This window comes from Aquarana catesbeiana, linkage group LG09 (assembly GCF_042186555.1).
Source record: "Aquarana catesbeiana isolate 2022-GZ linkage group LG09, ASM4218655v1, whole genome shotgun sequence".
Taxonomy (NCBI): Eukaryota; Metazoa; Chordata; class Amphibia; order Anura; family Ranidae; genus Aquarana; species Aquarana catesbeiana.
The window spans coordinates 116,537,052-116,559,188 of NC_133332.1; positions in this window are offsets into that span (position 1 = coordinate 116,537,052).

The following is a 22,137-nucleotide window of genomic DNA, read 5'->3' on the forward strand; positions in this document are numbered from 1 at the left end:
TCTTGTTACAGTATAGACAGCTACCTGAAGAAAATTGCTGGTGTTCTTTTGATCCCATTAGTACCACAGTCAGGCAGATAGACTATTTACAGTTAGTGCAGTGCGTCCTGCTCACAGTGTTCAGCTAAACCTACAAGTTAGTGGGGTGCGTCCTGCTCACAGTGTTCAGCTAAACCTACAAGTTTAGTGCAGTGCGTCCTGCTCACAGTGTTCAGCTAGATCCGTTCCCGTTATCTTCTTACTGACAGGCAGGCTTGTCTTGTTATAGTATATACAGCTACCTGAAGAAAATTACTGGTGTTCTTTTTGATCCTATTAGTACCACAGTCAGGCAGATAGACTATTTACAGTTAGTGCAGTGCGTCCTGCTCACAGTGTTCAGCTAAATCTACAAGTTAGTGGGGTGCGTCCTGCTCACAGTGTTCAGCTAAACCTACAAGTTAGTGGGGTGCGTCCACCTCATAGTGTTCAGCTAAACCTACAAGTTAGTGCAGTGCGTCCTGCTCACAGTGTTCAGCTAGATCCGTTCCTGTTATCTTCTTACTGACAGGCAGGCTTGTCTTGTTACAGTATATACAGCTACCTGAAGAAAATTACTGGTGTTCTTTTGATCCTATTAGTACCACAGTCAGGCAGCTAGACTATTTACAGTTAGTGCAGTGCATCCTGCTCACAGTGTTCAGCTAAACCTACAAGTTAGTGGGGTGCGTCCTGCTCACAGTGTTCAGCTAAACCTACAAGTTAGTGGGGTGCGTCCTGTTCACAGTGTTCAGCTAAACCTACAAGTTAGTGGGGTGCGTCCACCTCACAGTGTTCAGCTAAAGCTACCTGTAGAAGGTTGGTGGTGTTCTCATACTACAGGCAGGCAGTTGATTTTGCTAGCTGCAGTATCAGTACATATATATATATATATATATATATATATATATATATATATATATATATATCCCAGCTTAGTACAGCTACAGGCCATTAGTATGTCTGGAAGGCCAAGAAGGAGAGGCAGACAGTCACAAGCCAATAAGAGAGGGCAAGCAGGCTCTGTGTCTAGTGCTGGTCGTGGAGACGGTGCATCCTCATCAGCACGTGGCCGTGGGACACGCTTGACCTTTTTTTCGGCAGCTGGCCGTGTTGAGCCGCAACATGCGGAAGACTTGGTCGAGTGGATGACCAAGCCGTCCTCATCCTCCTCATCCTCTCTCACCCATGCCCAGGGTACTTTGTCTGGCAAAGCAGCGGCCTCTTCCCTCGGCTCAATGTCATCAGTGACTCCTTCCCTAGCCCCACCATGTCCTCCTGAGGAGTCCCTCGAACTGTTTGACCACAGTGTTGGGTACATGCACCAGGAGGATGCCCAGCGTTTGGAAGGCTCTGATGATGATACTGAGCTCGATGAAGGCAGTAACATGAGCACGGACAGAGGGGGTGCCCAAGAAGGACAGCAATCTGGCAGTCATGCTCCCCCTGCTGCAGCATACTGCCAGGTTTGCTCCAGTGATGAGGAGGGAGGGGATGATGAGGTCACTGACTCAACGTGGGTGCCTGACAGGGAAAGAGGAGGAGGAGGAGGCGGCACATCACCAACGAGGCAGGATGCCAGCCTAAGGGCAGCGCATTGACTGCATCACACCCCAAAGCTCCACATGTGCAGGGCGCTGCAGTCTCTGCGCGTTATTCAAAAAGTTCTTTGGTGTGGGCCTTTTTTGAGACGAGTGCATCAGATCGCACCGCTGCTATTTGCAACATATGTCTCAAGCGTATCTCGCGTGGCCAAAACATCTCCCGCTTGGGTACCACATGCTTGACCAGACATATGTTGACCTGACATGCAGTTCGTTGGCAAGTGTATCTAAAAGACCCACACCAAAGAACAAAGAGGACCTCTCCTTGCTCCTCATCAGCTGAGATTTCCAACCCCACTATACCTTCAGTCCTCTCTGAGACCTGCACTGAGAGGAATGAAGGTGTAGAATTAGGTGTGTCACAGCCAAGTACTTGTGGGCAATCTGCTTTTGGTACACCAACGTCAGATTGTACCAGGCAAATTTCCCTGCCCCAGCTGCTGCACCGCCGAAAGAAGTTTGCTCCCAGCCATCCACATGCCCAGCGGTTGAATGCTAGCTTGGCAAAATTGCTAGCACTTCAACTGCTGCCTTTTCAGTTGGTAGACTCTGCCCCCTTTTGTGGAATGTGCGGTTCCTCAGTGGCAGGTACCCAAACGCCACTTTTTCTCACGGAAGGCGATTCCGGCTCTTTACCGGCATGTGGAAGGCAATGTCCATGCCTCGCTGGACAGGGCGGTCAGCGGTAAGGTGCATATTACCGCTGACTCATGGTCCAGCAGGCATGGACAGGGACATTACCTAAGTTTCACGGCGCATTGGGTGACTCTGCTGGCAGCTGGGAAGGATGCAGGACAAGGTGCAGTAGTGTTGGAGGTTGTTCCGCCACCACGCCTCCAAAATGCTAATGATTGTGACATACCTCTCTCCTCCACCCCCTCCTCTTCTTCTTCCTCCATGGCCTCTTCCTGTGCTTTGTCCTCGGAACCAGCGGTGCTCCGTAGCCATTCAAGGGGCTACGCAAGTACGCAGGCCAAAAGATGCCATGCGGTGCTTGAGCTGGTGTGCTTGGGGGACAGGAGCCACACTGGGGCAGAGGTTCTGTCAGCTCTGCAGGGGCAGGTTCAGAGGTAGTTGACGCCACGCCAACTTAAGGCAGGAATGGTGGTTTGCGACAATGGCACCAACCTCCTCTTTGCCCTCCGACAGGGACAAATGACCCATGTGCCCTGTTTGGCTAACGTCCTTAACTTGGTGGTGCAGCGGTTCTTGGGCAGGTACCCGGGCTTACAGGATGTCCTGAGGCAGGCCAGGAAAGTCTGTGTGCATTTCCGCTGGTCATATAATGCCAGTGCTCGGCTGACGGACCTCCAAAAGGAGTTTAACCTGCCCAAGAACCGCCTAATCTGTGACATGCCCACCAGGTGGAACTCAATGTTGGCCATGCTGCAGCAGCTGCACACGCAGCAGAGGGCCATCAATGAGTACCTGTGCGACTATGGCACCAGGACAGGGTCAGGGGAGCTTGGTTTTTTTTCCCCACGCCAGTGGGCCATGATCAGGGATGCATGCACTGTCCTGTCACCATTTGAGGAGGCCACAAGGATGGTGAGCAGTGACAGTGCATGCATCAGTGACACTGTCCCCCTTGTCCACCTGTTGGAGCACACGCTGCGTGGAATAATGGACAGGGCACTTGAGGCAGAACAGAGGCAGGAAGAGGAGGACTTCCTTAGCTCTCAAGGCCCCCTTTATCCAGACAGTGTTCCTGCGTGCCCGCCGATCACACAGGAAGAGGACGAGGAGGAGGAGGAGGAAGATTGTGTCAGTATGGAGGTGGAGCCTGGCACTCAGCATCAGCAGCAGTCTTTAAGGGATCAGTCCCAAGAAACACATGGACTTGTACGTGGCTGGGAGGAGGTGGCTGCGGACCATGTCGTCCTTAGTGACCCAGAGGACTCCGGACCGAATGCCTCAGCAAACCTACGCTGCATGGCCTCCCTGATCCTGCAAAGCCTGCGTAAGGATCCTCGTATTCGTGGTATCAAGGAGAAGGACCAATACTGGCTGGCAACCCTCCTTGATCCACGTTACAAGGGTAAGGTTGCGGACCTTATCTTGCCATCGCAGAGGGAGCAGAGGATGAAACATCTTCGGGAGGCCTTGCAGAAAGGTCTGTGCAACGCGTTCCCAGAGACTGGGAGGTTACAAAATCCTGTTTCTGGACAACGTGTTGCTGAGGCTTCGGTCAGTCAAAGAAGGAGCGGTGGAGAAGGTGGCCGTCTGACCGATGTGTTCAGACAATTTTTTGGTCCGCAGCCCCAAGGTATGATCGGTTCCAGCAACCATCGCCAGCATCTGTTTTACATGGTGCAGGAATACCTAGGGGCAAGATCAGACTTGGACACCTTTCCCACCGAAAATCCTCTGGGTTACTGGGTCTTGAGGATGGATCACTGGCCAGAGCTTACACAGTATGCAATTGAGCTACTGGCCTGTCCTGCATCCAGCGTTCTTTCGGAACGCACATTCAGTGCTGCTGGAGGCGTGGTAACCGATCACAGGGTGCGTCTGTCCACCGACTCGGTCGATCGACTGACCTTCATAAAAATGAATCAGTCTTGGATCACCACCAGCTACCAAGCACCTGATGCTGATGTAACCGAATAATTTTTTTGGAAATCTCAGATCCCTTCAAAGACTGCCTATGCTGATGCTGAGTGACTATCCCTGAGTAATTATCCTCTTCCTCCTCAATCATCACGCTGATAGCTTGTAAGAACATTTTTGGTTCTGGGTGCCACCACCAGTGCCTAAGGCACAATTTTTCAGCCCCTGTTTAACAGGGGCATGTAATTACAATTTTTGATGCAATACTTTGCAGCAGGGCTCGTTCCTGCGTTCCAACTAGAGTGTCCGTGAGGGGTTGCAGTGTTGTGGCACCAGCACCAGTGCCTAAGGCACAATTTTTCTGCCCCTGTTTAACAGGGGCGTGTAATTACAATTTTTGATGCAATACTTTGCAGCAGGGCTCGTTCCTGCGTTCCAACTAGAGTGTCTGTGAGGGGTTGCAGTGTTGTGGCACCAGCACCAGTGCCTAAGGCCCAATTTTTCTGCCCCTGTTTAACAGGGGCATGTAATTACAATTTTTGATGCAATACTTTGCAGCAGGGCTCGTTTCTGCGTTCCAACTAGAGTGTCTGTGAGGGGTTGCAGTGTTGTGGCACCAGCACCACCACCACCACCACCACCAAAGGCCCAATTTTTCAGCCCCTGTTCAACAGGGCATGTAATTACAATTCTTGATCTAATATTTCACAGCAGGGCCCATTTCTGCACCCACCAAGAGCGAGTGAGGACTTACAGTGTTGTGGCACCAGCACCACCACCACCAAAGGCCCAGTTTTTCTGCCCCTGTTCAACAGGGGCATGTAATTACAATTCTTGATCTAATATTTCACAGCAGGGCCCTGTGAGGGCTTACGTTGTTGTGGCCACAACAACACCTAAGGCCCAAATTTCTGCTGAGTATATAGGGCAGGTCCCTACTTTCAAACATCTAACTTACAAACGACTCCTACTTGCAAACGGAAGGAGACAACAGGAAGTGAGATGAAATCTACCCCTAGGAAGGGAAATTCTCTCCTGTTAGAGTTAATATGGGAAAAACATTTCTCCTTTCCACTGATGCTTTCCAATCCTTGTTCCACAAAAAACCCCAAATTCTCAAAAAACATTTGTCATTGGGACAAAAAGTGAGGTGAAATCTTCTAAAGAGGAGGAAAGACAGCAAAACAAATGTCACAGTGGTGATAACCCTTCCCTATGTTTTCCAACAAGCTTAAAAAAGATTTTTTGGCTGGAGCTAAACACGTTAAAAATGTACCCGTTCAAAATGACAAACAGATTCTACTTAACAACAAACCTACAGTCCCTGTCTTGTTTGCACCGCCTGTAGACGTCAATAGGGTTCTAACGTTCGTGCGAACTTTCGGTCCGTTCGCAGGTTCTGGTGCGAACCGAACCGGGGGGTGTTCGGCTCATCTCTAATAGCATGCAATTCAAAGCTGCAGTTTCAAAGGCAAGAAACATTTTTTGTATTAAAAGAGGTATAGACTCCAGAGAAAGAGATATAATCTTGCCACTGTACAAATCTTTATTAAGACATTATTGACATCCTAAGAGCAAGTCGATCCCTACAAAACACGTCAGAAAGTGACATCAGATGCATACTGGAAGTACCACGGCAGCCATTTTGGAAGGGATTTGCATGTGCTCTTTTTGTTTTTATTCATGTAAGCGTAGTAGAGGAGATAATAAATGCGGTTTTATGCTTTTAAATGCTGCACTATGGTCCTTCTTCTTTGATATTTTGCATGGTCCATTGTTATTACATTCACTGGATGATATTGAGAGTATTGTGAAGAGCAGAGGTTGGAGCATATGAGTTGTGCACCTAAGCCCTTAATTAATAGGCCTAATAATCTGGTAAGGTACATGGTCTTAATGGAGCGATGGTGTACACATGGTGGATGGAATGCAGTACTGGGATGGTTTTGCACTAAAATGTTCTAATTAATGTAAGTGTGTAATTTTTGAGTTAATACTAATATTTTAAGAAGTTACCACACTATTGTGGCAATTTTTCCTTTTTTTCCTTTGGTTGGTCATCCTTTTCTGAGGATGATAAGAGGAAGAGTCTGGGCGGTAATTATGATATATGCAAGATTCACTTACAGTTGGGGTAAGAGTAGATAACCACAGCAAAGAGTGGAGTTGTGGTGATTGATCACAATGGTGTGATGCACGGCTCTTATTTAATGCAACACTTGACATAGGTATAAATGTGAGCACAATACTGTACAAGCTTTTGGGTATATGTTGCAACTTTTAAAGCTTAATACACTATATGTTTTTATAGTTTTGATTTATTTGCATGGCATGAGAGAAACACACACTAATGCCCCGTACACACGGTCGGACTTTGTTCGGACATTCCGACAACAAAATTCTAGGATTTTTTCCGACAGATGTTGGCTCAAACTTGTTTTCCGTACACACGGTCGCACAAAGTTGTCGGAATTTCCGATCGCCAACAACGCGGTGACGTAAACCACGTACGACGAGACTAGAAAAGGCCAGTTCAGAACCAAGCGCGGCACCCTTTGGGCTCCTTTTGCTAATCTCGTGTTAGTAAAAGTCTGGTGAGAGACGATTCGCGCTTTTTCAGACTCGTGGCTTTCAGATCGTTTTCTGCGGTTCAGTTTGTGCTTGTGGGTTTGTATCTGCTCTTCAGTGCGTGCAAGCAAGTTCCGTGTGACTTTAATTAGTCATTTTGTTCTTGTTAGTTCGTTACTGTTTTTCAGGTCGCTCTTCACAGGCCTTGCTGTTCTTCAGTGCGTTCTGTTACTTCGTTCTGAGCAGCCGACCATTTTCTAGCCATGTTTCGTATACGTACTCCTTGTAGAGTTCGTGCTGTGCGGGGGCTTGGTGTTGGGGTCCTGACCTTGACACAAGTCCAGTCCATGAACAGGGTGGGGAGGAGTTCATGGACCAAGAATTGGTTGCTTCAGTGTGACCAGTTCTCTCATATGCCTTTGCTCCGTGAGATCCGTGAGAATAATCCTGATGATTTTAGGAACTTTCTCAGGATGACGGACCCCGTATTTCACAGTTTGTTGGCTTCGCTGACCCCCTATATCAGCAGGCAGAATACTTGCATGAGGCAAACCATCACTTCGGAGCAGAGGCTGGTCGCTACCCTGCGGTACTTGGCGACAGGGAGAAGCCTGCAGGACTTCAAGTTCTCGACAGGCATCTTCCCCCAGGCTCTGGGTATCATTATCCCAGAGACCTGTTCTGCCATCATTCAGGTCCTGCAGAAGGAGTATATGAAGGTAAGATTTTTATCCTTTAATATCACATTTTATTGTATTTAATGTTTGCTAAGATATTGTATTTCTTTCCTCATTCCCTAATTACCATGATTGTAATATGCTGTGAATGTCCCCTTTGTCCTCATGCATGCTGGATTTTTATGTAATTATTTTTTTAGTCCTTCATACATATCTGCCTTCACTTACCTCCCCAACATGCTCTCCTGCCCCTATATTCACCTCATGTAGTCACTTAACAATGTATTTTATCAGCTCCATAGTAGTGCTTTACCCCGAACACCCCTAAAATGTTTAGAAATGTGATTTGTGCTTTAAATTCAGGCAGAGTGCCAGAGGCTTTTTTTTGTAGTGTCCCCAAATCATTTTTCTAAACCCTCCCTCCCCCCAACTGCTAAGTCAGCTGATCCCAATTTTCTATCTATCCTCAATCATCTATCTGCTGACTTTGCCAAACCCATACACACTATACCCATCTCTTTACTGGTCAGATTTATGGATGTATTCCCCAAAGCATGTAGTGCAAGGGCCTGCCTGTATACTTTCCAATGGTGCTGTTTAAAGTTTTTGTATTTTATTATTATCTTGATAGGTAATAGCAGAATGTCCAAATGTCCTCAAATGTGTACAGTGTGTATTTATATCTTTGTATTATGACACTTCTTACCTGTCCAGTGGGCTGCCAATAGTGTAACTAAGGAGGGGCTATTCCAAGTAATATCCTGTATTTAGGCATTCATCTCTCAATGAAGTGAAGAGGGTTACCTGTCCAAGATCCCCCCCCTATAATGTTAGAAATGGCCCATGAGAGGGGGGGGGGGGTAATATGATAGGTGTACCTTATACTTTGGTGTTAATTTCCCCTTAATAAATGCTATCTGGAGGTTGTCCAAGAATGTTTGTGCCTAATCTGCTTGCCATGTTTATGTGCAAAAATAGTAATTTATTTTTGTTTTCCTCAACAGTTTCCTTCCACGCCACAGGAATGGCAGACTGTGGCCTCCCACTTTGCCCAGCGGTGGGACTTTCCGAACTGGGGAGGGGCAATTGATGGAAAACACGTCCACATCGTCCCACCGTGGGGTCATACTATTTCAACTATAAGGGGTTCAATAGTATTGTGATGTTGGCGGTGGTGTCGGCTAATTACGACTTCTTGTATGTGGACGTGGGGAAGAATGGCCAGATGTCCGATGGTGGAGTCATTGCCCAGATGGAGTTCTACAGGCGTCTCCAGAATGGCAGCTTGGACTTGCCACCTCCAGAGGACAATGTGGAAGGACTCCCATTCGTCTTCGTTGCGCATGAAGCATTTTTTCGCTGGGGGACCATCTTATGCGGCCATTCCCGATGAGGACCCTCACCCCGGAACAGAGGGTTTTTAATTACCGGCTGGCCAGAGCCAGAAGAGTGGTGGAGAACACATTTGGAATCATGGCCAGCCGGTTCCGCCTATTTCTGACACCCATCCATATGGCGGAGTATAAACTTAATAATCTAATCCTGGCGTGCTGTGTTCTACATAACATTTTACGCCAACATTCTGCCAACTATGCTGGCTCAGTTGGGCCTGAGGCCGGAATTCTACATGATACAACCCTGACGGCGCTTGAAAGTGGCCGTCCTGGCTTGCCCTCCCTGAGTGCCCGTGATGTCCGGTTAAGATACCTTGAGTTCTTTGCGGGTAGGGGGGCCATCAATATGCCAGACAATTTGTGAAGCATTTATCAAATAAAAAAAAAAAATCTTTGGTGACATTTACTGCTTGTGTTGGTTTTAGCTGACCCTGACAGCAATGTGGGGAGTCCTGAAAATGGCGTGATTGTGTAACCTTATGCAAAGCACTGTTGGGTGTTATTTGCTAGGCGTAGACACTTTTTATACTACAAGTGCACTTGAAACTGCACTGAAACTGCACTTGTAGTGCAAAGAGGATTTGCCCTTAGGAAATAACCCCCATTTTCACAGAAAACAGCAATTACATCACCACAAAAGTGTTGTAGCGTTGAGACAATAATCCACACATTCTTGATTAACAAACTTTTTAATACCTGCACAATCACATGTGCATTTAGAAAAGGTTTTTAAAACAAACCAACATGTTTGTTGTATAACAATTTTTGGGGTGGCATTATCAAAAAAAGAAATGTCCATTTACGATAAAACAGGCCTGTGTAAAACCAACAAGAAAGACAAAAATCTTGAACTTACAAAGTTCATGTATGGTAAAACTTGAAGGCAATATCAGACATGAGTATTTAGGAACTGTGTTTGATATTGCGTTCAGATGGGGTGAAGTCACCCCTTGAAAAGCCAAATTTGGAAGATGCACACCAATTTACGAATGTCAACATGTGCTAGCTGCCATCACGGGGGATCAAGGGACGTGTTTTGTGGGAGCAACCCCTTCCTCCCCGCTACTTTATTATTGAGGAAGGGGTTGCACCCCCAAAACGCGTCCATTGATCTCCCGTGATGGCAGATAGCACATGTTGGCACACTGTGTGCATCCTCCAAATTTTGCTTTTCAAAACATCGCTCAAAAATTTTTAAGATTGTAGCACACAAAAAAAGAAAGTGATTTTGTGGGGTTTTAAATTCGCCCCAAAACATCAATGATGTTATTATTTTTTTGAATAACATCATTGATTTTTTTTCTTGAGGTTTTCCAATTCTAAATTACACCCCATGAACTCCCCGATCAGGATCTGGGCACTTTCTGATGTGAAAGGATCTCAATCCATAACATCACGATCACCTAAAAAGAGAGAAACCAAACAAAAACAGGTATCAAAAATCTGCCGGCATCCATCTCTTACCTTAGTCTGTAGTCGCAGACACTCACCTGTTGTGGTGCCAATTTCCACCACATCTTCTTCCTCCTCCTGCTCAGCTTGTGTTTGGGGTATTTCCCCTTCTTCCAGAGGTGGGGGGTCTCTGGTCTCCTCGGATGAGGGGTGTCCTCCGAGTCTTTTCTCCCCTATGTAAAACAAAAATGGTATAATTAGCACACAGATATTTGATGGCAGAACTATAAATAGGAAACATTGCTTGGAAGTGGGGTACAATTGTCAATTTTAGCAGAGTTCCAAGATGTAGCTTTTTTAGTGTCCTTTGTCAAGCTGCGATACTTTACCTGTTTTGTACAAGCTTCACAGATGGAGCCCCCCCTATAGTATACACTGGAGCACCTGTGTGCCCCCCCTAATAAAAATGGTGTTCTTGTGTCCCACACTAGTGCTCCAGTGTCCAGATGTGAAAACAGCTGCTACGTATCCTCTCCTTACACAGAATCTAGTTTGCATTTCATTCTAGTAACAAAGCCATCTACACAACCAAATATTTTTCATACAAGTAGGCCCTAAAAAATGTAGGAAAATGCATATGGCCTAAACAATGGTGTTTTAGAGGCCGAAATAAAAATGTTTGATACGAACGAATAATGGGCCCATGAACATTAAAATTGCCATTTTAAACTGTACAACAATTAAGAAAAGCATATGGAGCAGCACAAAGGTAATAAAGACAAAAAGAATAGGAACACAGCACAACTACTTACTTTTTTGCAGCACTCTCCGGATCTTTCTGTACTGCTCGGGCTCTCTTAATTTCAGGTCCGACCACCGCCTCCTGAGCTGATCTTTCGATCGTCGTACCCCGAAATTCCGGTGCAGACTTTTGAGCACTTTCGCAATGATCGTGGCCTTTCTGATATTGGGGTTGGGGTAAGGTCCATACTTTCCATCATAGTCGGCCTTCTTCAGGATGTCCACCATCTCCAACATCTCCCCAAAGGACATATTTGTGGCCTTAAATCTTCTCCTTCTGGACGTGTCCAGATCCGGGCTTTCCTCCTCCTCCTCCTCGTTCCTGTAATTAGCACGCACATGCTGTGTATCCGCCATGTGCTCTTCCCCCACTGCGCAGAACGAAAAGGGGCGGGGAATAGACTAGAAAGAACGTCAGGGGCGGGCGGAGTTACACGCATGCGCAGTGTGTATAAAGCGTACCACACGTGCGTATTACGTGCGATCTGTGAGCGGAGGAAGGAGCATTGGAGGCGCCGATCGTAAGAACGAAGGTAAGAGACATACTTGTGCCTATACTGCTTCTACCATGAGGCCTATATTGTAACAAGATTAGGAGAGTTTGGCCTGACATTAGGGTTTGTCTTGTGTTGTGTCTTGCAGTGAAAATGGATATCTTTCAAGATAATGACTTCATGGCAATATTCATTGACATGTTCAGGGAGCTGCCTTGTCTGTGGGAGATCAACCACCCACATTATAGGAACCAAACAAAGAGGAAGGCAGCGCTGGATCAGTTGTTGGAAATTGTGAAGCAGGTGATCCCCACGGCAGACATCACATATTTGAAGATCCTAATTGGTGGCCTGAGGAGCACATATGTAAGGGAGCACCAGAAAGTCCAGGATTCGCAGAGATCCGGAGCAGCAGATGACATCTACGTCCCCAGGATGTGGTACTATGACAGGCTGCATTTTCTGGCAGGCCAGACTGAACCCAGGTCATCACTCTCCAGTCTTCCTTCCACGCTTCCTTCCCCCCCCCGGCTGAGGCTTCTGACGCCCAACCTGGGCCTTCCAGACAGCAACATGTGGAGGAGCCCAGATTGAGCCAGGTATAGCATTCCTCTAAATATTGCTGGTTGTTCAATCAATGATGTTAACTAGATGTTAGTTTGGAGTACTAATTTATGATTGTGATTGATGATGCAAAAACTAAAACCATGTCCCTTTTTCATACACAGGGAAGTCTCAGCCAGGAGGTGGCCGGGCCGAGCAGGCTGCCTGATCTGCAGGTCCCTCCCCTACACCTGGAAAGAGAAAGTGGCAGGAGGAGGAGTGCCCCAGAGGAGGCTGCCATAGGCCTCTTTTGGAGGGCTACAGAGGCCCTGGGAGCACCACACACCATGGAGGATGACTTTGCTGCCATCATTGCCTGTAAAATGCAGAGGATGGAGGAGGGACAACAACTCATGTGTGAGTCCTTAATGTTGGAGGCCCTCAATAAGGGGTTGAGGGCCCAAATTACATCTGATACACACCTTTGTGAACTCACACATGGTCCTCCTCCTCCTCCTGCAGGTCCTCCTCCTCCTTCTCCTCCAGGTCCTCCTAGTCCTCCTCCTCCTCCAGGTCCTACTCCTCCTCCTGCCACATCTCCAACAGCAGAGCCACAGCCAGGAAGGAAGCGTGGAAGGAAGACCAGAAAGTAAGGACCCTGGGTTCAGTCTGGTCGGCCAAAAGATGCAGCCTCTTGTGGTACCACAGCCTGGGGACACAGATGTCATCTGCTTTCCTGGATCTCTGGGACTTCTGGACCAGACTGCCCTCCCTTACATATGGACTCCTCAGGCCACCAATTTTGATGTTCAAGAATTGATGTCTGCCCTGGGGGTCCCAGGCTTCGCTAATTTCTCCTGTTTATCCAGCGTTGCCTCCCTCTTTGTTTGGTTCTGAGCCCTTAATAAAGGAATTTTGGTTTGAATTATACTTGCCTATGTGTGTTTTACTTCAAAAAGGACAGTTTGTTGGTGAGGATTCTGGCACATTTCAAAAATACAATGTGAAATTAACAACGGACACCAACACCAAACAATCTCCTTGAGATTAAATAATAAAAGATATCAATGGTGTTGTGGTAACTTGACACACAAAACACACACAAAAATATTCTGGAGTAAAACTAAAAATAACATTAAACAAAGATCAGCCTTTGAAAAAATACAAACATAAAATCTAAAAGAAAAATGTCTTTAAATAAAAAAAAATATATATATATTTATGTCAGATGTGACAAATAACAATATATTCAGGGAATCCCAATAAAAAAAAAAGAAATAAGTTTGTGAGAAGTGTGTGTGAATATGAGCAGCAAAACTACTTAATTCTTGTCACATTATAAAGAAGAAGAGAGTGCGCTGTATTAAACCATTTTGTAACATTGCAGCGTGACGAAAGTGCTGTATCCATTGCGAACGCTAATTTTACCAGACCGAGCTGTTTCGTGTCGGAATTTCTTCTGAGCATGCGTGGCACTTGTGCGTCGGAACAGGCCACACACGATCGGAATTGAAGCGATCGGATTTTGTTGTCGGAAAATTTTATAGCCTGCTCTCAAACTTTGTGTGTCGGAAAATCCAATGGAAAATGTCCGATGGAGCCCACGCACGGTCGGAATGTCCGACAACACGCTCCGATCAGACATTTTCCATCGGAAAATCCGACCGTGTGTACGGGGCATAAGAGGTTAATTGCATGGAATAAAGGCATATTCATATGACAATGTGCTTTATTTTACCTTTTCTTCCGGTGAGAATATAAGAACTAAATAATATAATTTTTGAACTTTTTAGGCTTCATGTACACGGGACGTTGTTCAACCTCTCCTGAACGATTTAACTTGACAGCTAGAAACTGGCATCTAAAAACGGCCGTTTAGCCACGTTTACATGTCGCTTTTAGCCTCGTTTGCATCGAGAAGCGATCAAATTCTTTTTTTTTTTATAGCCAAAAATTAAAAACGCCTGTAAACAAAACGTGGCTAAATGCGAGTTACCGCGTTTAGCCGCGTTTAGCATTTCAAATACCTCTAAACACAGCTTCTGAATGCATTTCTTTTGGGTTCCAAAAAAAGCCTCTAAACGCAACTGCCTAGAAATGACTATAAACAAACCTGTGTACATGTACTGATAAGATAACACAGAGGAGAGTTCAGGAGCAGTTGAAAAAATGTCCAACTGCTCCTAAACGTCCGTTTTTGCTATACCTGCAAAAGGGACCAGCCTGAGGTGATCTAGCAGGACTTAATTTTCTGGCTAAAGCTCCACTTTAAGAGCCATTTGAATTATTGTCATAGACATAAATCTGAAAGAGCTAAAGATTCTCTTACCAAGAAAGACACATGCATGAGTATAGTGAACACAGACACCCTAAACTAATGGCAAAATCACCTTATATTGTTTTCTCGGAGCAGGTCATCCAAAATGTCTGTTGTATTAAGGAGTGAAATCATACATGGAGAAAATCAAATGTAGATCCCAGCATAGGGTCTATGTTCCTTTAGGCATCTGGGTATTGCTGGGGTCAAAATGTAATTTTCAGTGGCTATTTGGACTACATGGTTCATTATTTTACCTGTATTGTAGAGCCAACACATTTTATCTTCAATACTTCACTTATTTAAAGCTGGATGCCTCCAAGTAACCACTTGGAATTGTGTCACTGCTGTAGAGATGTAGGTTATTAGTTTCTTTTGATAGTCTTTGTGAGAACGAATTTTCCTTTTTACAGATTGCCACTAAGGGGTCAAGTGGGACATGAGATTGCAGAACTGAGGAAACTAATGACTAACACGTGTACCAGAAGTTGTGTTCAGCTCTGCAGGTCCACAAACACTGGAAGATGTCTGCTGATTGAGTTCAATCCTAAATGCAGAGGTCATCAGAAGGTTTAAACTATTTTTTATCTGAATAAGAAAATATCATAAATACATGTTTTTATTTAATACTCCCATTATTTAAAACATTTAGAACATACAGTATGTCAAAGGATCAGTCCATTACCATTGGACAAGCAGCATATTAAAGGAAAATATTGGTTTAGGGCCAATTAATCTGACCATTCCTCCTCCTGTTCCTGGACTGGACTTGGGTCAAAGCAATAACTCCAAGGCCAATAATAGATAACACGTTATCTCCTCCAATTTCGCAACATGGCTGGTTGACAAACGGCCGTTCAGAAACGAACTGAAAAGCGAGAACTGAAAATCGCAAAATGAAAAGCACAAAATGAAAAGCACGAAATGAAAAGCACAAATCAACATTCACCAAACTTCTAACACTAAATTAGCAGAAGGAGCCCAAAGGGTGGCGCTAAAGAGCTGAAAAACCATGTAGTATGTCACTACGTTTGTGTTTGTTGGCCAACAATTCCTTGCCGTTTGTATGCAAGACAAGTTCCTGACCAACGCCCTTCGGACAAAAGTCCAAGGTTTTGTCTGCGGAAAATCCGATCGTGTGTAGGAGGCTTAAGAGTGCCTATTGTCTGATTGTTAAATCTTGAATTGATCTAAAGAAATAATCTTTGATTGTTAAATCTTTATAATCACTCAAAATTGTGCTGGAAGTTAAACTATCAATAAACTCTCAGAAAATAATGACATAAAACATGTAAAATGCATTAAAAGAATAGAAGGATTTTTTTAAAATTATTTTTATATATACATTTAATTGGTAAAATCCTCAATCCTCTCTACATGTGATTGGATGTACTACTTCAAACTGTGACTATCCCCTCTTGTGCTGGTAGTCATAAGCCTTAAGACTGTGTCTACAGTGAGGAGGTTAGCTGTACATGAAAACGCACAGTACATCTGCACATAGCTTGTATGCAGCATCACACTAAGGGGTCTATTTATGTTTTCACACAAGATTCACACATTTACCTAAGATATACACATTTTTATAACTGGATTCAATTGGAAAAATATAAATCTTTTTGCGTGAAATAATTTATAAATAGTTTCAATACGGGTTCATACTGGCAAGATACAAATAGAAGCAAAGGGAGCAATCACAAATACCCATCTTACTAGCAGTAGGCTAACATTAATGTAAAAGGGTCCAAATCCCTGACTGTGGGAAACTCTGTATGTAATAAAAAAGTAATTTCATACACTAAACTCATTGCCTAACAAAAGTCTTTCAACGCTATTTAAGAAAAGTTTGTTTGAAACCCTCAGGGGAAGGAAAATTTGGTCTACTAAAGGTATGAACACTTTAGAGAGGGTAACCTTCAGACATTGTTTTCCTGGAACAAAATGTAAAGTGATTGTAAAGGAAAAAATATTATTAAAAAAACAAAAACAAACATGTTACCTGCTCTGTGCAGTGGTTTTGCACAGAGCACCCCCGGCCGCTCTGGGCAAGCCACTTGCTGTGGGGGCAGTCATATGTGCTCGCTCCCGAGCCAGCTCTCTGCGTCCATAAGAAGCAGAAAGCAGGGCTCAGCCCTGCCCCTCGCTCCCGCCTCACTGTTTGTGATTGACAGCAGTGGGAGACAATGGCCCCTGCAACTGCATTTTAGCCAATCAGGAAGGAGAGACCTGGGAGAGCCTCGGGTCTTGTGCACATTGCTGGATTGAGATCAGGCTTAGGTAAGCATAAGGGGGGCGATCGGTGCAGCATGTGAGGAGAGGAGGGAGCCGGTGCAGCAGCGCTGTGGGCTGGATCTGAAGTGCCTCATCATGCCTCATCCGTGCCTCATGTACATGCAATGTGTTAGAAATATCTTATAAATTGACAACACCTGATGTGCTCTTGCATGTTGGGCCTCTGTATGTGGCCAGGCAGTGAAAAAGTCTCACACATGTGGTCAGGGCCGGTAAAGGGGGTGGGCAGAAGGGGCAGATTCCCTGGACGGGACCGTTTACTGTAGGAAGGGGGGCGCTTGGGGCCGCTTTGATCTGTGGCTGCAGCGCTCCCCTCCCATCTCCTCCTCTTGTTTGTCACACAGCACCGGGAGCGCTGTGTGTCAGGGAGCTGGGTCTGTGTGTGTGTTCGGCGGCGCCATAACAAGGTCCCACCCCCTAGACCGGCTCATGTGGTAACTGATTGAACCGGTGTTCCGCCTATCACATGAGCCAGTCTAGGGGGGCGGGACCTTGTTACGGGACCGCCAAACACACACAGACCCAGCTATGTGACACACAACGCTGAGGGAGATGTCCACTGTGTGATCCAGGGCAGGCTATGGTGAGTCTGCATTCACAGGCAAAGTGAGGCTGCGATTATGGGCACAGAGAGGCTGCTATTGGCACAGAGAGGCTACGATTATGGGCACAGAGTGGCTGCGATTATGGGCACAGAGAGGCTGCTATTATGGGCACAGGGAGGCTGCGATTATGGTCACAGAGAGGCTCCAATTATGGTCACAGAGAGGCTGCGATTATGGGCATAGTGAGGTGGCATTGATGGGCACAGAGAGGCTGTGATTATGGGCACAGAGAGGCTGCGATCATGGGCACAGAGAGGCTGCAATTATGGGCACGAGAGGCTGTGATTATGGGCACCGAGAGGCTGCGATTATGGGCAGAGAGGCTGCAATTATGGTCACAGAGAGGCTGTGATTTAGGTCACAGATAGGCTGCAATTATGGGCACAGAGAAGCTGCGATTATGGGCACAGTGAGGCTGCATTGATGGGCACAGAGAGGCTGCATTGATGGGCACAGAGAGGCTGCAATTATGGGCACAGAGAGGCTGCGATTATGGGCACAGAGAGGCGACATTGATGGGAAAAGCGATAAGCTGCATTTGATGGGCACTGGTGAGACTGCATTGATCACTTTTATCATGTCTGCAGTTTCTGACCATCTCCTGCATCATGTCCTCAGTCTCTAACCATCTCTTGTCTTATATCATGTCTGCAGTCTCTGAGGGGAGTTTGCTTAATTAGCAATGGTATTGGTAATAAGCAGCAGGAAGGGGGTTAATACACTGTCACTGATGCAGTAGTATAGATCCCATCGTCTGTAGGCGCTGTAGCTTTTCACAGCGGGGGGGCGCAGTTTTTCATCTTTGCCCTGGGCACCGAATTACCTTGTCCTGCATGTGGTATGGCCATACTCAGGAGTTGTAGCTGAATGTGTTTTGGGGTGTAGTTGCAAGCATGCACATGCCTTGTGAGAGAAATAACCTGTTAATATGACAATTTTGTGGAAAAAAATCCTGTTTTTTAGCAAAGAATTGTGGGAAAAAATTACAACTTTAAAAAACTCACCATGCCTCTGGAATGACTACTTTCCAAAAAGGGGTCATTTGGGCGGTATTTGTACTTTCCTGGCTTGTTAGTGTCGGTTCACATAGGGCGGCTTCAAAGTTGCCTGACTCCCGTCCGACTCTGAAGCCACCCTGTACAGCGCGATTTCAGCTCAGCTTGCAAAACGACTTCTGTATAGAAGTCAATGCAAGTCACTCCGAAGTTTCCCCCAAGTAGTACAGGAACCTTTTTCTAAGTCTGAGCGACTTGAGTTGTTCCTATTAGAGAGGTTCTCTTGTACTGAATTGACCCCAACTTGTCAAGCTGACAAGTCGCCTGACAGGTCTTCCCTGTGTGAACCGGCACTTAGTGTCTCAAGAAATTACATAGGCCGTCAGTACATCAGGTTTCAGTGATTGGCACCATAGCTTATAGACTCTATAACTTTCACAAAAGACCAAATAATATACACTGATTTTGGGTATTTGTAGATCTGTAGCAGTATACATTTTGGCCAAAATTTATGAAGAAAAATTACTAATTTGCTAAATTTGATAACAGAAACGAGAAAAATGCATTTTGTTTACAAAGTTTTCGGTCTTTTTTCATTTATAGAGCAAAAAACAAAAAACCCAGGGGTGATTAAATAACACCAAAAGAAAGCTCTATTTGTGTGGGAAAAAAAAGGATAAAAAATGTATATGGTTACAGTGTTGCATGACTGAGTAATTGTCATTCAAAATGTGAGAGCACTGAAAATTGGCCTGGTTAAGAAGGGGGTATAAGTGCCCAGTGGGCTGTGGCCATTGGGGTGATGTTGTTCACATATGGTGGACTTGCCCTAGACTAATTTGTTTCTGGTCCCAGGTACAAATGTGTTCACCATGAGCTCACATGAACAGAGTAGGATCAGGACTGGGAACAAGGGGAGCAGAGCAGGATACAGGATCCTGTGTGCAGGGTACAAGGTACTGGAAGAAGGTCACAGGATACAAAGCACAGGATCAGACACTGAGGCAATGATAACCATTAACCACTTAAGGACCGGAAGGATTTGCCCCCTTAATGACCAGGCCATTTTTTGCGATATGGCACTGTGTCGCTTTAACTGACAACTGCGCAGTTGTGCAACGTTGTACCCAAACAAAATTTATGTCTTTATTTCCCCCACAAATAGAGCTTTCTTTTGGTGGTATTTGATCACCTCTGCGGTTTTTATTTTTTGCACTATAAACGAAAAAAGACAGACAATTTTGAAAAAAAAAACAATATTTTTTTAACTTTTTCCTATAATAAATGTCCCAAATTTAAAAAATTCTTCCTTAGTCTAGGCTGATATGTATTCTTCTACATATTTTTCTTTACAAAAAAATTGCAATAAGTGTATATTGATTGTTTTGCGCAAAAGTTTTAGCGCCTACAAAATAGGGGATATATTTATGACATTTTTATTATTTTCTTTACTAGTAATGGTGGCGATCTGCGATTTTTAGCGGGACTGCGTCATTGTGGCGGACAGATGGGACACTTTTGACACTTTTTTGGGACCATTGACATTTATACAGCGATTAGAGCTAAAAATAGCCACTGATTACTGTATAAATGTCACTGGCAGGGAATGGGTTAACACTAGGGGGCAATCAAGGGATTAAATGTGTGTCCTAGGGAGTGTTTCTAACTATAGGGGATGGAACTGCCTGGAGGAGGAGACCGATCGCTGTTCATAATCAGTATGAATAGCAGATCTGTTTCCTCTCTTCTGACAGAATGGAGATCTGTCTGTCTACATTGACAGATCTTCATTCTGCCTCTCTCAGGAGTGATTGCAGGTGCCCAGTGGACATTGCGGCTGCCGGCCACACACATTGGCTCCGGCGGCACGCGTGCACCCGCTAGAGTTTTTAAAGCGGCTGACGTACAATAATCAGTATGAACAATAGATCTGTTTCCTCTCTTCTGACTGAACGGAGATCTGTCTGTTTACATTGACAGATCTCCATTCTGTCTCTCTCAGAAGCAATCGCGGGTGCCCAGCGGCCATCACGGCTGGTGGGCACGTGCATCGCCTCTGGCGAAGCGTGCCCCCTAGAGTTTTAAAGCGCCTGACATACAATGACGGCGATTCGCGCAGTGGAGCCAACCTGCCACAGTACAACTGTGGCGGCTGGTGCTTAAGTGGTTAAGGGAGGGATTTTATACCTTCCCAGCAACCACATCAGGTTTTGGCAACCTTTCCTGTTCCTGTTACTCCTAGTGCTATATTAGACTAATTATATTCTTTATTTTGTAGATACTTTTGAGCATCCTCCCCTGAGGAAGTGTGCTACACACGAAACGTGTCTTACATTTAGGATGCAATCATATGCCTGCCAATAGGAATCTATGTAGACCCACTATCTACAACCAATGATGTTTACAATCTTTTATAACATTGCAATGTGCCACTCAGATGACATGTCTGTATATATGTATGAATTTACAACAAACATTTACTTATCAATTAATTTTATATCCTGTGCCGTGAAGCCAATATGTATGCAATCATGATATAATTTTTTTTTATGTCCATGCCCTGAATGCGTGTGTGTGTATATAAATGAAATGAACAGTTTTTACTTGTCTGTTCATAATTGTAATGTATCTATACATCCATTTATGCCAATTAAATGCTTTTACAACATATACCTCTACTAGTCAATGGCCTCATCTAAAGTCCCAACCTCCCTTTTCTTGTGTATCTGAACCAGGGATGGAGGCACATTTCTATGTGCATCATTTAAAGTCCCAAAATCCCCCCATATTTTCATATATATATACACATACAGTACGCTTCTGTGCAAATGTTTTAGGCAAATGTTGTAAGTGCTGTAAATTAAGAATGCTTTCAGAAATAGAAGTGTTAATAGTTTATTTTTAACAATGATCAAATTGGAAAGTGGGAGTCAGTGCAGTGGGCACCCGCACTCTAGTCTACACGCTATGGCTGAGCAGCGCCAGCGCGCCTCCAAGAGAGCGAGCAGCTGCCAGCCTGCCACACTTACTAGCCTGCCCTGTGCCCACCAGTGATGTCACAGACAATCAGAGTCAGACAGGCCGAGAGCGAAGCCCGCGCTTAGTACTGCATAACTCTCTGCAGTCTGCACCCATCTCGGCACCCCCCGGCATTTAGCAGGGACTGGTCTGGTATGACCTTTGCTCTCCAGTGTCAGCCCGCCCGCTGTCAGCTAGGAATGGATGTGCCCGACTGCTGCTACTGCTTACGTGGCAGGCGGAGGGTCCGGTGATGACATTAGAAGAAGGCAGAAGTAGCTGAAGCTGTCAGGCTGACTGAAGAGGAACATGCAGTGTCCAGACTCCAGTCCTGGATCTTCCCCTCCCCCTTCTCCCTGCACTTCACCACAAAGACTGAGGACATGTGCTGCAGGAAGTGATTAACACCTACTACAAGGAAATGCAGTAATTCAGGTACATGGAGACATACTACACCATAGGCTGGACCGGGCTTAGTTATGTCAGGGCTGTGACAGGGAGAGAGCAAGCAGGACTTGAATAGGGTGGCCATGAGGTGGGTGGTGTGCTCTGCTTCTCCTAACATTGACATGGCCATCACTCCTCAGGACTCTCTGCAGAAGGCACTCTGGAAGTACTATCTATGTGCCTCCAGAGTGCCCCCTTACTTCCTCCAGAGTGCTCCCTAACTTCTTCCAGAGTGCTCCCTTACTTGTGCCCCTTTACTTTCTCCAGAGTGCCCCTTAGTACAGCAGTACTAAGGGGGCACTCCGAAGGGGGATGTAAGGGGGCACTCTGAAGGGAGATGTAAGGGGGCACTCTGAAGGGGGATGTAAGCAGGCTCTCTGGAGGAGGATGTAAGGGGGCTCTCTGGAGGAGGATGTAAGGGG